The sequence below is a fragment of the Ambystoma mexicanum genome, chromosome 2q, assembly GCF_040938575.1.
Source record: "Ambystoma mexicanum isolate Mex_15411 chromosome 2q, UKY_AmexF1_1, whole genome shotgun sequence".
Taxonomy (NCBI): domain Eukaryota; kingdom Metazoa; phylum Chordata; class Amphibia; order Caudata; family Ambystomatidae; genus Ambystoma; species Ambystoma mexicanum.
In genome coordinates, this window is record NC_090924.1 from 865503175 (window position 1) to 865517735 (window position 14561).

Consider the following 14561-nt stretch of genomic DNA (forward strand, 5'->3'; position numbering starts at 1 on the left):
ATACCAGTTGTGTTAGAAAATGTAAATGGACCAGAGAGTTCTCTCTGTGCCCTTTGCTGGACTTCCAATTGTATTCTTAGAAGACCTATTTCTCTTTATGCTGCTGGATGTGCACTTTTGTTTGCACTGCATAGTTTTGTGGTTGTACTACAGTTGTTTTTAGTTTCGTTGGTGCTATTGCTGGGAGATCTGTTATAAGTTCTGTTTGCATTATTTATCTTTTGAAAACTACCTTTTTCATGAACAGGGTACAACTGGAGATGGGGTGTGTAGAGTGCACATAGTCTGTAGTACTCTACAATGCAAGGAATGTCAGCCTTGACTTTGTTTGCATCAAAATTGACTCGAAATATTGTGAGTGTATGTAGACGGAAGTGCTACATAATTCATACCTTCTTTGAAGACTGTGCTGCCAATGTCCATCAATGCCTGATCTAGGGTTCGACCTTGTGATTGTGAATAGTGATTGCATTTGCGAGACACAGAGAGAATTGCTCTTTGCTTACGTGTCTTTGAAAAGAAGGAATTGTGCGTTTGAGCCTCCTATCCTTTTAACTTCTAGAAGTTTGTCAAATTGGATATTGACAAACTGTTGTCATGTGGATACGTCTGGAAGCCAACAACTTTACCAATTGCTCCATTGACTAAACCTTGCTTCACGTCCAGGTTACTTTTCAGAATTACTCTGCAGTTTAAACACATTAACATTTTCTCCAAACCAGCTTTGTTGGAGATACATTTTTCTAAGCTATTTAGTCGTGATGTTGCTTGTTGACACATAGGGAGCCATGCCGTGCACTTCCAGTTTGTCTGTGGATCCAATATGCACTATTGGTTGCAATTCTTTTTTTAACATGGTCTCATTGAATTGCGTACAGCTTGCTAGGGTTGACATTAGGGACCTACATTTTACATTTTGTGTGCTAATTGTTCCATGAGATCAGGAGCAGATGGGTCATGCCCATATATATATAGCTCATGGATGAGTCTACCATTTAAGATAGACTGTACATCTTTAGAAAGAAGACCAGTCCTAATGCTTGTTTAACACATGTTTTGAGTTTGTTTTCTGCATTGGAAATGTTGCCAGAGATTTACATTTCCTATGCTGCCAAGTGTGTTGCGGCACTGTTTGTGTCGTAAGGTTTTAAAAATAGGTTTACCTTTCACTGGTGTTAATTGTAGGAGATCTCCAAAAACAATAACGTGTTTTCCTCCAAAGAGTTCTTCGTAGTCCATTTTAAGGACTTGTTGCAGTCTAAGGTGAATTAAAGCCTACATTAGGTTGGAAACCATGCTTACCTCATCTATTAGGAGCATTTACATTTGTTTCAGAATTCTGCGTACTTCAGTAGCAGCTTCTGTTGATAGTTTATAGCACTCTAATCTGTTTTGGTGCTCTACTGGAAGGAGCAGTAGTCGGTGTAAAGTAACACCTCCTATGTTGTAGGCATCTAAACCTGTGAGTGCTATTACAACAACTGAAAGGTTGTTGGTTAACTTTAGTAGGAATTTGCTGATTTGTATTAAGAATGATTTTCCAGAACCAGCTTCACCACTTGCATAGAGGAGTAGAGGTTTGTAATTTTGACAGGTACACATTTAACTTTCATGCTGCAAACCATGTTCAATTTCTTTAGTCACTTCTAGGAAAATCCTAAATTGCTGATCATTTAGTTGTGATTTCAGCACTGGCAAGTTTTCTTCTGGTTGCTTATAATGATACATGGTGTTCTCTACTTCAGTCATGGCTAATTCTGCTTCATTTACAGTGAGTGGCTCTCCAAGTCGTTCTTGGCTTCCCGTAACACAAGGTTGACTGCCCTCAGGAGTGTCTTCATTTAGTTGTGCTTGAACTTCTTCCTCTTGTTGGCATTCATTGTCCAACAGGTTTTTGTATTGCTTGAAATTGACATTTGTTATACTGCTTTAATTTGCATTGAATGCAGCTTCAAATGAGTCATGGTTACCTAATAAATCCTCTTTTCTATGTGTGTAACGCTCACCTGATTCTCGCAGAGGCACCGGTCTTGACTGGGCGACTACCGTATCTTCAAAGGTGATGTGTAGCACCCGGTTGGCTCTTTGGGCTGGACCTCTGTGCACTGTATGCCTGACGTGTAGAGTAAGATGTCTGCAGATAGAAAATATGGGATTAATGAACTGGGGTTATTGGGGTGTCCCTATCTCTTTCCTCTTCTCCTCTCCTGTAGACCCCCAAAGGTTAACGCTCTCACCTTAGGTAAGTGAATGCCGAGCTCTCCATCTGCCTCGGGGCAGGGTGCTGTAACCAGTTTCTTCACTGGATAGGTAGCGCAGGCCTCTTGACTTCAGAGGACTGCTGTCCGTCGTTTACTGCACGAACGGTAAGTTTCGAGTCATTCAAATGTCTTTAAAGTTTTTAGTAATGATGTCTCTTGTTTTGCAGGGTTCCGGCGATGGCGGATGACGGGCTGAAGTGAGTTGAAGATGGAGCCTGTGGGATGAATAGAAGCGCCTGGAAGCACGTAAGTAAGCGCTTGTTGCCTGCTTCACTATGCGCTCTAACTGTCTTTTTATTTTGCAGGTACGAGTTCGGAGCGGCTGCAGGGTGCCGGAATACCCACTGGATTAGATGTGGAAAGGAGTAATGGCACGTGAGTATTAAAGTTCCCCAATGTCTTTAAACGCACCTTGTTTTGTCTTTCAGATGCGGGATGCAGCGCCGAAGAGTTGGTAAACTTTTGTCTTTCAGATGCCGGAATGCTAACCTGTTCTTTCTTGTCTTTATAGGTGTTGCTGAAGACTGGATTCAGAATGGTAAGCCTTTGCCTTTCAGATGCCGGAATGCTAACCTGTTCTTTCTTGTCTTTATAGGTGTTGCTGAAGACTGGATTCAGGATGGTAAGCCTTTTTCCTTAGGCCCAGGACCGGATGCAGAAGACACGATGAGCGTTCTGCTGCAGAGGTTGCAGAATAACGCAAAGCAAGATTCATCCACCGGGTGTGGTTTAAATAGCCTCCTGTAGTGCTTAGGTGTCTCCTTCCACAGCCACGCCTAAGTAAGAAAAGAGTTCCTGGTAAGAAAAGAGTTCCTGCCTTCCAGAAGAGTTCCAGTGTTCTGAATCTAGGGAGTGGCTCCAGCCCCACCCAACAGGAAAAGTAGTTCCAAACAGAAGAGGATCAGAGGCTCAACTGGCAGGCAAGTAAGCAGCATGGTCTGCTGAAGGTAAGTCCACCCAAACATTATGAGCCCGGCGCTTCCAGCGCTGGGACTGGGCATATTTATGAGCCTGGTGCCACTGGCGCCAGGACTGGGTCCAAAAGGTCCCAATTGGGACTGGTTGGCACTCGGAACCTGGGTTATGGATCTGCTTCCAAGGGAGTTGGGAAAACCCTGACCTTTGGAAGCAGAGATCATGACAATGTGGTTGCAGTAGGGCCATGTAGTAAAGTTCTGTATGTTGAGCAGTTTTAAAGGATAATTTCTTGTGATTAATTGGGCTGGGTTTGATAAGTTTGACAAGGCTTCCTTCACAAGCTGAGACCACGTATTCCAAAAGTGGCATTTGGTGTAGTATTTGCCTTTTTGTTTTATTTCTGCGTCTGCAGTAATTTGCCACACCTATATTTTTGGAAGCGTAACATTTGTGTACGTAAGTTGGTATGCGTGGTTTCTGAAGGGGTGTCGCAGGATATGTATTAGTGAATTAACTGCAAAACAGTGGCATCACTGTCATGACCACATTTAGGAGCATCTTTTATCCACAAAAGCATGTGGATGTTTGGTGCTCCTCTGGATTGATATTCTTTTCTCCAAAAGAAGTGTTCCACTTCTCCGAGGGGAGGGATATTTTTATTACAGATGAAGTGCAGCATGGCAATTAAGCGGCAGTGAAAGTATCTTGATACATTTACAGGGTCAAGAGAGCGGAGTTCTCCTTGTGTTTTTAGGTCTATTCCTTCTTTGTTTTGGTTTGCTATGCATAGGAAGTTGTGCAAGTCATCCCATGCATATTCTGCACAGCTCAAAGTAACAAACCATGTGGGTGGGCCGAGGTCCCTTTGCATAGACCGTACAACAGCTTGACGTCGGAACCAGTATTCCTTTGTACCACGCATGTTTGCCAAGAAATTTGTGATACTTGTCTGCAAAACTTCATCTTTGTCTTTTATCTTTTGGTGTAGTTGGGTAGCAGACATGTTTACAAAATTGGAGCCGGTTTGCGGTGTGAGTGCAGCGCCATAACAGAGTTTCTAGTTCACTTTCGAACAGGAGGTGGCATATGTATTCAACATTTTGTCTGAATCTGGGGTCTTCAGAATACATTTGTAAACAGCAATATTCTGATGCTGTTATTTGTGTGGATCTTTCATCATATCTTACCCATTTCCTGTAGGAAAGAGTCGAGGAAATGCACAAGCTTCTACACTTTTCTCCCATATGCTGATTGCAGATCCTTTGGCTTGACACATTTGATATGTTTCAAATGCATCGTCTAGGGTGTCTTTGGAGTATAGTGGGTGAATTGTTTACTGGCTAAAATATTGGATGCACTAATAGGATCTACAAGTTCAAATTGGCCAGTTGGTGATGAATCCTGAATTATTTGGGTGGTTTCCCTTAAATTCTGTTCAATGTTTATATCTTTGTAGTACTCATTGTTTACTTTTAGATATTGCTTGGGCTTTTCTAACCATTAGTTGTTGGCACATTTTATTGTCTTTCGTTGGTACACCATTGACTAGGATAATCAAAGATTGATCTATTGGCCGTTGCACTCCTAGAGTTTCTGCATTTTAGTTAAGATCTAATGGCAAATATACTACTTTGACACAAATGCCTTTTTAGTAATTCTGAAGGAGGCAATTTGGCTGTTCTGGGATGAAGGCGTATTTTGGATTGAAATGGGTGTACTGTTTGGATTATAATGCTCTCATGCAAATTAAGCTCCTGGAGAGGTTTGATTAGTGGGAATATTTCCAAGTTATTATTGACAGCACGTGAAGGCATTTGGTTATTCTCAAGCTTTGTATTGCAGTATTTGCAAAGTATTGAGGGGTCACTTATTTTGTATTTATTGTCCGTTATAAGATATAGAGCTAATTGGAATCATTGAGATTCCTCATTGTCTTCTATTTGGAAGTCATATCTACCATTTTTGTGCTCTTTTTATAAAAGGTTCTGCGACAACAAAGACATACTTGGTTTGGTACTTCAGATGTGCTTTTAAGCTTTGATATTTCTTTTTTGTATGTGTTTATTAGAAGATTGGCGTTTGTAAGGTTTTCGCTAATGTTCTCTAAAGTTACTGAATTTTCTAAGTCCTTTTCACTTCCAAAATATTTACTTTGGATGTGGTCTATTTGTTGAAGGAGTTCTTTGGCTGTCCCATGTAGGAGAATGTTATTAAAATGTTGCATTTGTAAAGCAGGACGTTTTGCATAGTCTCTGCAGAAGATTCCTTATAGTAGAATAGTGTGTTGCTAACATTTTGATGTGGTGGAAGGTTCTTTTGCAAGCAGGCCCCGAAATGCAGGCTAATGAATGTCATCGCAGTACAGTGTAGTTGCGCACTGGACAGGAGTCCATGGTTTGTAATGTTTATATTCTAATTTTGTCTTTTACTTTAATATAGTGATCGAGGAATTGTCATAAAGATTTGAAGGACTGTTGCCATATGTTAACATGGAGCTGCATGGCCATTTGTAGACTGGATGGATTGGTTGGGTGGAAGGAACAGTTGATTGCAAGTTTGTTGGGGACGTTTTGTGTGCCGTAATAGGGTTATCTAGCATTTCATACCGCCATTAGCATGTATGGCAATTGGGTTTTCTTTTCTTGTTTATAAGCCTCTTCATTGAAATCTGCTTCTGTGCTGCTTGCATGAATCCATTTACCTTCACAGAAGTTCGCAAAGGTATCTATTTTGACATTGCGCATGTTTAGAAGTACTTTTTGTAATTTACTGATTCATTTTGTTAGTTTCATTCTGGTTAAAATGAATATAAAGAATTTTCTTTTGAGCAGAATTGCACTGTCAATTAGAGCTTCTAGGATTAGTCTTCTGTGGTAATTTCTAAGGGTCAAGCATGACTTTTCTGCTGTTTTCTTAAGATTGTGAGGTACTCTACGGTGGAAAACATTTTGTAACATTTTTTGGAATGCTTAACTGTGGCTACGTTAACATTGGTAGATAAAGTGGTAGGGTCTTTATACATTTTTTTTTATTTTTTGGAAGGGGGCCCTCGTTCTTTTAGTACTAGCTGGTTCAGTTTTGTTGACTGACTGTATTAGAAGTTTTTGAATATTTGCTATAAATTCTGCTAGAGGTGGATGAGTTTTTGGCATGCTTTTATTTGTATCTGCTCTATTCTTTCTTTGTTTTCTACAGAGTTGCTTTTTAGTAGGCATTCCGTTCTGTCTGTTGGAGAAAAAAGGAAATTGTGGGTTTAAATGTTGTGGAATCTATTTGCGTGTATTGTGAACAAGTGTATGACTATGAGGGCAGACATAAATAGAGGGCTCTGTGACTGTACAATGGGTTGCTAGTTGTGCTTGGGAAGGTTGTAAGAGTAGCTGTGTGTGAAGATGTGTTAAGGGCTTGGGTTAGTGCGTCAGAGTGGTAGTGTGAATGAACAAGTAAGAACATTATGATGTTTTCACGATAATAGTGGGTGTAATGAATAAGAGTTAAATGTTGGTTTGAAAGGAATTTTGTAGGCTACTATGTGGCTACACTGTACTTTGAGTAACAGAAATAATACTACTAAACTTACTTTGTAGGATGTGAAGAGTAGTTTTCTTCAGGTTCTTGTCTTCTAGTAGTTCTCCACTGCAATTGCGAAAGAAGAACATTAGTGGGTGTGTATGCTAATGATGAAGTAATTTTAGTACAAGAAGACATTATTTGTGAATGTAGGAGTAGTTTTTGGGAAAAAGAGTTAATAGCGTTGGGCCTCATTACGAATATGGTGGTAACCCTGCCGTTGCTGCAGACGGATTGCCACCAGATTCCTAATATTATTTCAGGTCCTGTTGGCCTGGAAGTCAGGTGCCGGAAAATGTTAGTCCCTGTTTCTGTGGAGTCACATAGGACTCTGTGGCAATGGGGACCCAGGAGCACTGGCAGCATTGCTAATGGAGATGGTAGTCCTGTGATAAGTATGCCTAACGTGGTCGTAGCAAGAAAGTGTGACATTTTTTATACAATTCAAAATGGAAAATGCTGAGCGTTTAAAAAGCTGTCCTTTTTGGGTGGCTGTACATGAAAGTAAACACATGGTTTTGATGGTTTATAGCAGCACTCTGCATAACTTTTTTTAAGAAAAAGAAATGCAGATGAAAAATATTTGTAGAGCACTTTTAAGTTGCACTTCTGTGAACGTTTTTCATGTTGTCAGTACATGCATGCTTGCGAATGGGATGCATTGTAATCTGTAGTTGCTTGTTAAATTATGGCTCTTTTGTTTGTATTGTGGGAGTTGTGGTTGCACTATTTGAATTAGAAAAGGTGCACTGCAAGTCCCAGAATGTAGAGAAAAATCGAGTAGCTAATAAGCACGTACAGATTACAAAGGGGAATGTTAGCAAATATGCATGTGTGGGAAAGTTAATGAAATTGCACACACTGAGTGTTATTGCAAAATGTTGGAGAAATCGTTCCCATTTTCTTTCATTTATTTATTAAAAACTACACACAGCACTGTTGTGAATTTATGCATGCATTTATTTGTTTTACTTGAAATGGTGCTGACATAAATATTTGTAAACACATTGCATTTTGCCATTTTTCATTCAATGTACATGCCATGCTTTGGTAATATACATGCAGTTTTCATTTTGGGTTTGCATTGTGGGAGTTTTAGTGTAACTTTGTTAGTGGGAGAAGTGGTGTTAAAAGTGACAGAATGAATGAAAAAATAACACTTGGTAGATTATAATGTGTCATATTCGCAAGTATGCATGTACTGGTAATATACTGAACTTTGACATGGGATTTGGCAATTAAACATGCTGTGGAAATGTTTTAAATGTGGTTTTCATTTCTTTCACAAAAGAGACAGTGCTGTTAAAAATGCAAATATGGGTTTTGAAACTGAAATGCTCATTAAAAGAAAACTTTGCAACCACACAGCATTGTAAGTAGCTATCACTTGATGTCAGGAGGTGGGACTAACGAGAGTACGATTATTGAGTAGGTTAAGTGGTAGAAACCCTGTTTGTATGCATTTGTAAAAGAGTTGGAAATGTAATTTTTAAAATATATTTGTACCTGTACTTTGTGTTGATAGCTGCAGATGTGGTTGAATCTGCAAATAGAAATCTTGGAGATTTTTACAGTAGTCTTTGATGCAGGTGCTTGGGAGTAACAGAAGAAATGTACTTTGAGTGTTCAACAGTACATCTGAAGTGTTGAACTGAGATGACAGTTAGATGTAGAGTTTTTGGATGCGATTGGTGGATGGGTGTGTGACTGCTTGAAAGATGCCAATGAGGGAGTGCTACAAAGATTAAAGTGGAAAGAGAAGAAGGGCTGCCCTGTGTTACGGGGTCCGCAGACAGCGCGGTAGTCCAAGGACCAGGCATGCCACATACGGGTCTTTTAAGGCTGCCTGGCATCGGAAGTGGACTATCGGGATTAGCCAATGAGGTCTTCTGGTTGTGCTTTATAGGAAGAGAGGCTAACAGCTCTTTTCATTGCTTTGCGTAGGGAAGTATGCTGTGGTTGTTCAGATGAGAAGGCTTACTGTGTGAACGGTGGGAGATTCTGGGATGGTGAATCTGAAAATGTACACAGAAATGTGTGGCATTTCTGCTAACCTTGGATTGGAGACAGTGGAGGTTTTTTGGTATGGTGTGGCTGGGCAAAACTGGGAGACTTTATTTGCACATTGCAAAAATGTCTCATTTCCAATGTCCAGATATTGTGGTGCATTGTGGAGGACACAGTTTGGGGTACATCAGTGCATTAACTTTGCAGATTGCATTGAAAGATATGCTGAAGGCACTAATGGAACTATTTCCATATGGAAACTGGAAAGGTAATCTTTTCACACATGCCTCCTAGGGCACTGTGGAGATGCACTAATGTCTTGTGTCCTCAACGAAACGCAGGAAGGTGCGCTGCGTGACTTGGGTGGACTTCTTCCCATTTTGTGTCAATGTGATCACACTGCAACATTACGGACATTTTCATTGTTCATTGTGGAGTGAACAGTTTAGGGTATGCCACTGCAATTTCAGTGCAGTTTGCAATGAAGGAGACATTTGGCTAATTGAAGGAAATGTTCCTGAATTCTAGACTGATTTTTTTCTAGCATTGCCCAGAGACAGATGTGGATGCTCTCAAGTTCATTTGGTCCAGAAATGGAGAAAGCGAGGCGTAATGTCAACAAGGCTTTGTGTGAATCTCTGGGAGATGTTGGCATTTCCATAATGAAAATATTAAATTTGACATGCCAATATTTTCCGCAGAAATGTACATCTTACCAATGGCGTTAATCAGCTTTTTCTGCAAAACATAAAAAATGCTTTGAAGCACTTTTTGTAAATTTAGAAAGCATTTTCCGGTAGGTGAAAAGAAAAATGCATGGAAGCACAGCGAAAATAAAATGCCTACTTTTTTGCAAGTTCAAAGAAAAAGTTTAGTTTGGTAGAATGTTGCTTAGTTTACTTTAAATTACAAAAAAGTTATTTTCAGAGCCACCAAAAGATTAAAATGTTTTGATGCCACCACCACATACATTTTTTACATGTCTGCCGACTACAGTGCTGCCTGCGGACTCCACAGGCTGTATAGCGGCCTGTAACATTTTTGGGTACTTCTATTTTTTAACTTTGAAAGGTGGCTCTTTTTTTTTGGATTGTTTGTGTTTTCTATTGTACTCTTACATCCAGTCCACTTTCCTCCATACTGCATGGGCGTCCCTTCTTAGGGACCGGAGACTGAACCTTTTTCACCAGAAAAAACCTTCTTTCCCTTTAAATTGAGAGGCGCGTGCGGGGGTGCGGCCCTGACTCAGCCCTCCGCCACCACACCTTGGTCCCCTTTTCAGCGTCAATGAGAAGGGCCTGATTTCACCAGCGCTCCTGGGTTTGGCTTCGGCCATGTAATACCACACGATCTTCCCCAGATGCTGCCTTTCTTTTTTGTCATCTTTTATCATGTGGGACTGGGGTCAACCAGGTATGTGGCCTACAGTTTATCCATCGGCAGCGCAGGGCATGTTCCCCCAGCAGCCTAGACAGTATACACATACCGGCTCCAGCAGCGACCCGCTCTCCCGCCAATATCACCTGCCACTCCACCGGCCTGTGAGGACAGGTTCTTTTGAAAATGTCTTCACCCTCGTGAAATCTCCTCAGATGGGGGCAATCCTTAGGGATGCAGTCAAGCACATGCTCCCTCAGGCCCGCCGCCCATGCCCATAGTCAATACGCCTATGGCTGCAGCGCTGCAGACCCCGGTGCAGCCACCGCTTCCCACGCCGGCTCCTTCGATTCCGGCTCCCCTGCCTCCCACAGTTCAGGCAGTTCCGTACCAGCCTCCGGCTCTTGTCTCCACTCCCCAACCGTCGGTGCCCAGCACTCCTCCTCCCCCCTGAGCCCGACCAACCGGACGCTCGGTTGTATACGGACGAAGAAGACCCTGACACACCATCAGCCAAGGCCTTCCACGAATGACTGGCAGGTTTGGCTGAATACCTGGGCCTTCCTCAGCCTGAAGTGGAACAGCCAGAGGCAGGGCTGGTCACCGAGGTCCTCACTCTACTACCCTGGCTAGGATGGGGAGCCTGATGCAGAAGGACTTTGTCGCCTTGGCAAAAAAGAGGTGGCACAACCACCACTTGGTCCAGCCGGTCAATTGACACCTGGACGCCAAGTACAGGCAAATAGAGAGGGGATACACTCTTGCCGTCGGGCCACCCTCAACCACACTCTTTGGGATTGCTGTGGTGTCACTCTACTCAAAGCTTCAGTCGTCCTCGGCCACCTCGTCCTCGGCGCTGCTAGGCAAGGAGGAGAACATCTTGGAGGCGTACGGAAAGAAGCTGTATTCCAACACTTTTCTGCATCTTCGTCAAGCCAATGCGGATGCCATGCTGGCAGCTGTTAACAAGAGGCTTTGGCGGGAAATAGCCGACTTCCTTCCAGAACTTCTGGTGCAGAGCCAGTCATGCTTCAATTCGGGACTGGCAGAGGCTAAAATGGTGGCGCAAGACATCATGGAGGCCACTCTGGCCCACTTCAACACCTCTGGCCGGACCATATGCATCGCCATGGACATGAGAAGGACGGCCTGGCTCCAGGCTAGCAAATTCAATCCAGGAACGCATATTGGACCTCTTTCACTCCAACACCGTCTAGGAGCTAGATAAAAAGAAAAACTGTTTGCAAACTGTGAAGTCTTTATTCCTACGAAGGCCACGTCCAAGGCGTATACCCAGTCACATCAGCGCCCTGACAAGGGGCAGACATTTGGAGGGTTCCTCGGTTTCCAAGAACGGAGGTCCAGGCAGCCTGACCGGTTGCCGAGCCAACACCAGCCCAAAAAACACAAGGGGGGGGGGTGTGTAAGGGCTTTTTCCAGTGCCCCTCCTCAGCAACAGCCTCTGAGGGAAAGGAAGCATGACGCGCCCCTTTGGGTCCACATGTCTCCGGTGGGGGGCAGGCTTGCTTTTCACGCACACTTCTGGTGTAATCACTCATCCCCTCCACTCACTTCTACAGATTGGGACAACAACTCTCTTGGCTGAGATTCGGTCGCTCGTCGAGAGCCAGGCAGTGGAAGAAGTCCCAACCTCCCAGCGAGGATTGGAATTCTGTTCCAGGATTTTTGCCATACCAGAAGAAGAACCAGGCTGGCTTGAGAGTGTGTTGGACCTTTCCACCATCAACCTCTCTCTCCCTCTTCAAAAATTCAAGATGGTTACGCCAGCACTCATAGCTGAGACATTGTGCATGGGAGACTGGATGTGCTCCCTGGATCTGAAGGGCGCGTATCTACATGTCCCGATTTGACAGCCGCATCGTTCCTTCCTCTGGTTCAGGATCATGGGCTGCCACTTCCAATACACGGTGTTACTCTTTGGGCTCAACTCAGCTCCCAGGGTGTTTCCCAGACTCATGAATGCAGTGGCAGCCCTACTCAGGGCCCAGGACCACTACATCTACCCGTACCTCGACGACGGGCTCGTCAGGGTGACATCACCGTTGACGGTGCACCACACTTCCTCTGCTCTTAGGAGCACTCCCCACGACCTGGGATTTTTGCTCAAACTCAAGAAGTCCCAGCTGAAACCCACACTGAGACTGACTTTCCTGAACCTCATCTGGGACACATGCTCCGAGAAACATTTCCCCTTGGAGGACAAGATCACAGCCATGACTTACTTCCTCACTTGAGAAGTGACATCAGCCTGGTGGTAGTCATGGTGGCGGTCCTGCTGGCCGTCCCCACACAAGGCTCAGGATAAGGAGACTACAGCTGCACTTTGCAGTCTTATGGGATCGGGAGCGGGGCTCTCAAGCAGAGCTGGTCATCATTCCTCATACTCTCCACTCGGACCTCTCATGGTGGTCCAGGGACTGCAACCTGCGGACGGGCAAGCCTTTCCGCAGCCAGCCCCGCAGGTCACCATCACCACAAACTCCTCTCTCGGAGGCTGCGGGGCCACTCTGGACAACCACAGCGTCCATGGAGTCTGGACCCGGCAGGAGTCTCATATCAACTGGCTGGAAGGCCATCTGGCACTCAAAGCTTTCCTTCCGGTCATTGGGGGCAAGGTGTTCCTCATATAGATAGACAACTCCAAAAGCATGTTCTATGTCAACAAGTAGTGGGGGCACCAGGTCCCCTCCACTGTGCAGACTAACCGTCAGCATCTGGGAATGGGCTCTAGAGAACAGCATCTAACTCACGGCCGTCCACCTTCCGGGGAGTCCAGTGTGGAGGCGGACAGGCTCAGCAGGCTGGGAACCGACAATTACGAGTGGTAATTGAACGACCAAGTGCTGCAGGAGATCTTCAGCAGATGGGGGCAGCCTCAGGTGGATCGGTTTGCCTCCTGGCACAACAGGAAGTTCCAGCAGTTTGTGTCTGGCAAGGTCAGGGCCCCTGCTCCCTGGGCGACGCATTTTCCCTTCAGTGGAACGGCATGACATCATATGCCTTCCCGCCCACACCACTGATCCACAGGGTGATCTGCAAAATAAAGGAATCCTTTCACTTCAGTATCATTCTGATAGCTCCATGTTGGCCGGCGTGACCATGGTTCCCGGAGCTGCTCAGCCTCTCGGACAGGCCTCCCATTCACCTTCCGACGGGCCCAGCACATCTTCTGGCACGACAGGGGGGCAGGGCCATCCACCCTGCACCACAGAAATTAGCCCTTGCAGCGTGGTTCCTGAGCAGATCACGCTAAGGCACCTCAGCCTTTCACAGACTAACCTAGAGATCATTCAGGGTGGGAGAAGCAAGGCTGCCAGGAGCCAGTACAAGAGTAAATGGACTATGTTCTGTCACTGGGCGGACTATAAGGAGATCGACCCCCTTTAGTGTTGGGCGACATGCTGTCCTCTGCGCACCTCGCACAGTCAGGCATGCAGGTGGACACATGATGCACGTATTGGGCGGCCATAGAAGCCTACAGAAATTCAGAGGAGGAGGTCTTCTCTTCCAACGCGATAGTCCAGAGACATTTGACTGGCCTTGCCAGACTCTACCTGCCCATCAAGAGACCACAGCCCGTGTGGGACCTCAACGTAGTGTTGGGCACCCTGGCGGACAAACCGTTGCAGCCAATGGCATCCACGGACATCTGGCTGGTCACCATTAAACAGCCCTGCTAGTGGGCCTCACTTCGGCTTGCAGAGTCAGCGAGATCCAGGTGCTGGTGGCCTCAGAGCCATATACTACCTTTCACAAGGATAAGGTCGTCCTGCAGACACAGCCAGCGTTTCTACCTAAGGTACCCTCCGCTTTCCATCTAAACGAGTAAATAGTGCTACCTACATTCTTTGCCAAGGCCCAGCCTAAGGACGAAGCTCAGAGGGTTCTGCACTGTCTGGATGTCATACGCGGTCTGAAATTCTACTTGGACAGGACCAAGGGCTTCTGCAAGTTGGACGCACTGTTTGTCACCTTCGGCGGGTCAAGGCCTGGGTATCGGGCATCCAAGGCCTCTATAGCATGGTGGATGGTCTCTGCCATCAAGGAGGCAAATGATTAGCAGCACAAGCCACTTCCAGCTAACATGCATGCCCACGCAGTCCGAGCCAAGGCTAGGGCCATCGCTTTCCAACGGCTGGTCCCGTGGCAGGTCGTATGCCGGGCGGCCACCTAGGCCACCCCTTCGGCTTTCTGCAAGCATTACTGTTTGGACGCCGGCTCTAGATCAGACGCGGCTTTCGGACAGGTGTTTCTAAGAAACCTATTTGCTTAAGGAGGGTCTCCTCTCCAGCCTAGGGCTACACTCAGTTGTAATCGCCCATGCAGTATGGAGGAAAGGGGATGGGACGTAAGAGCAATTATAAGTGACTAGTCCCCTTTCCTCCATACGTCCCAACATCCTACCCC

At 45.0% G+C, this 14561-nt stretch overlaps 1 protein-coding gene across 6 annotated transcripts in view; it reads left to right on the plus strand.

The window, feature by feature from the left end:
* The window catches only part of MPP7 (MAGUK p55 scaffold protein 7), a 1979219-nt gene that overhangs the window by 1045561 nt on the left and 919097 nt on the right, over positions 1–14561 (plus strand). The window lies entirely within an intron of this gene.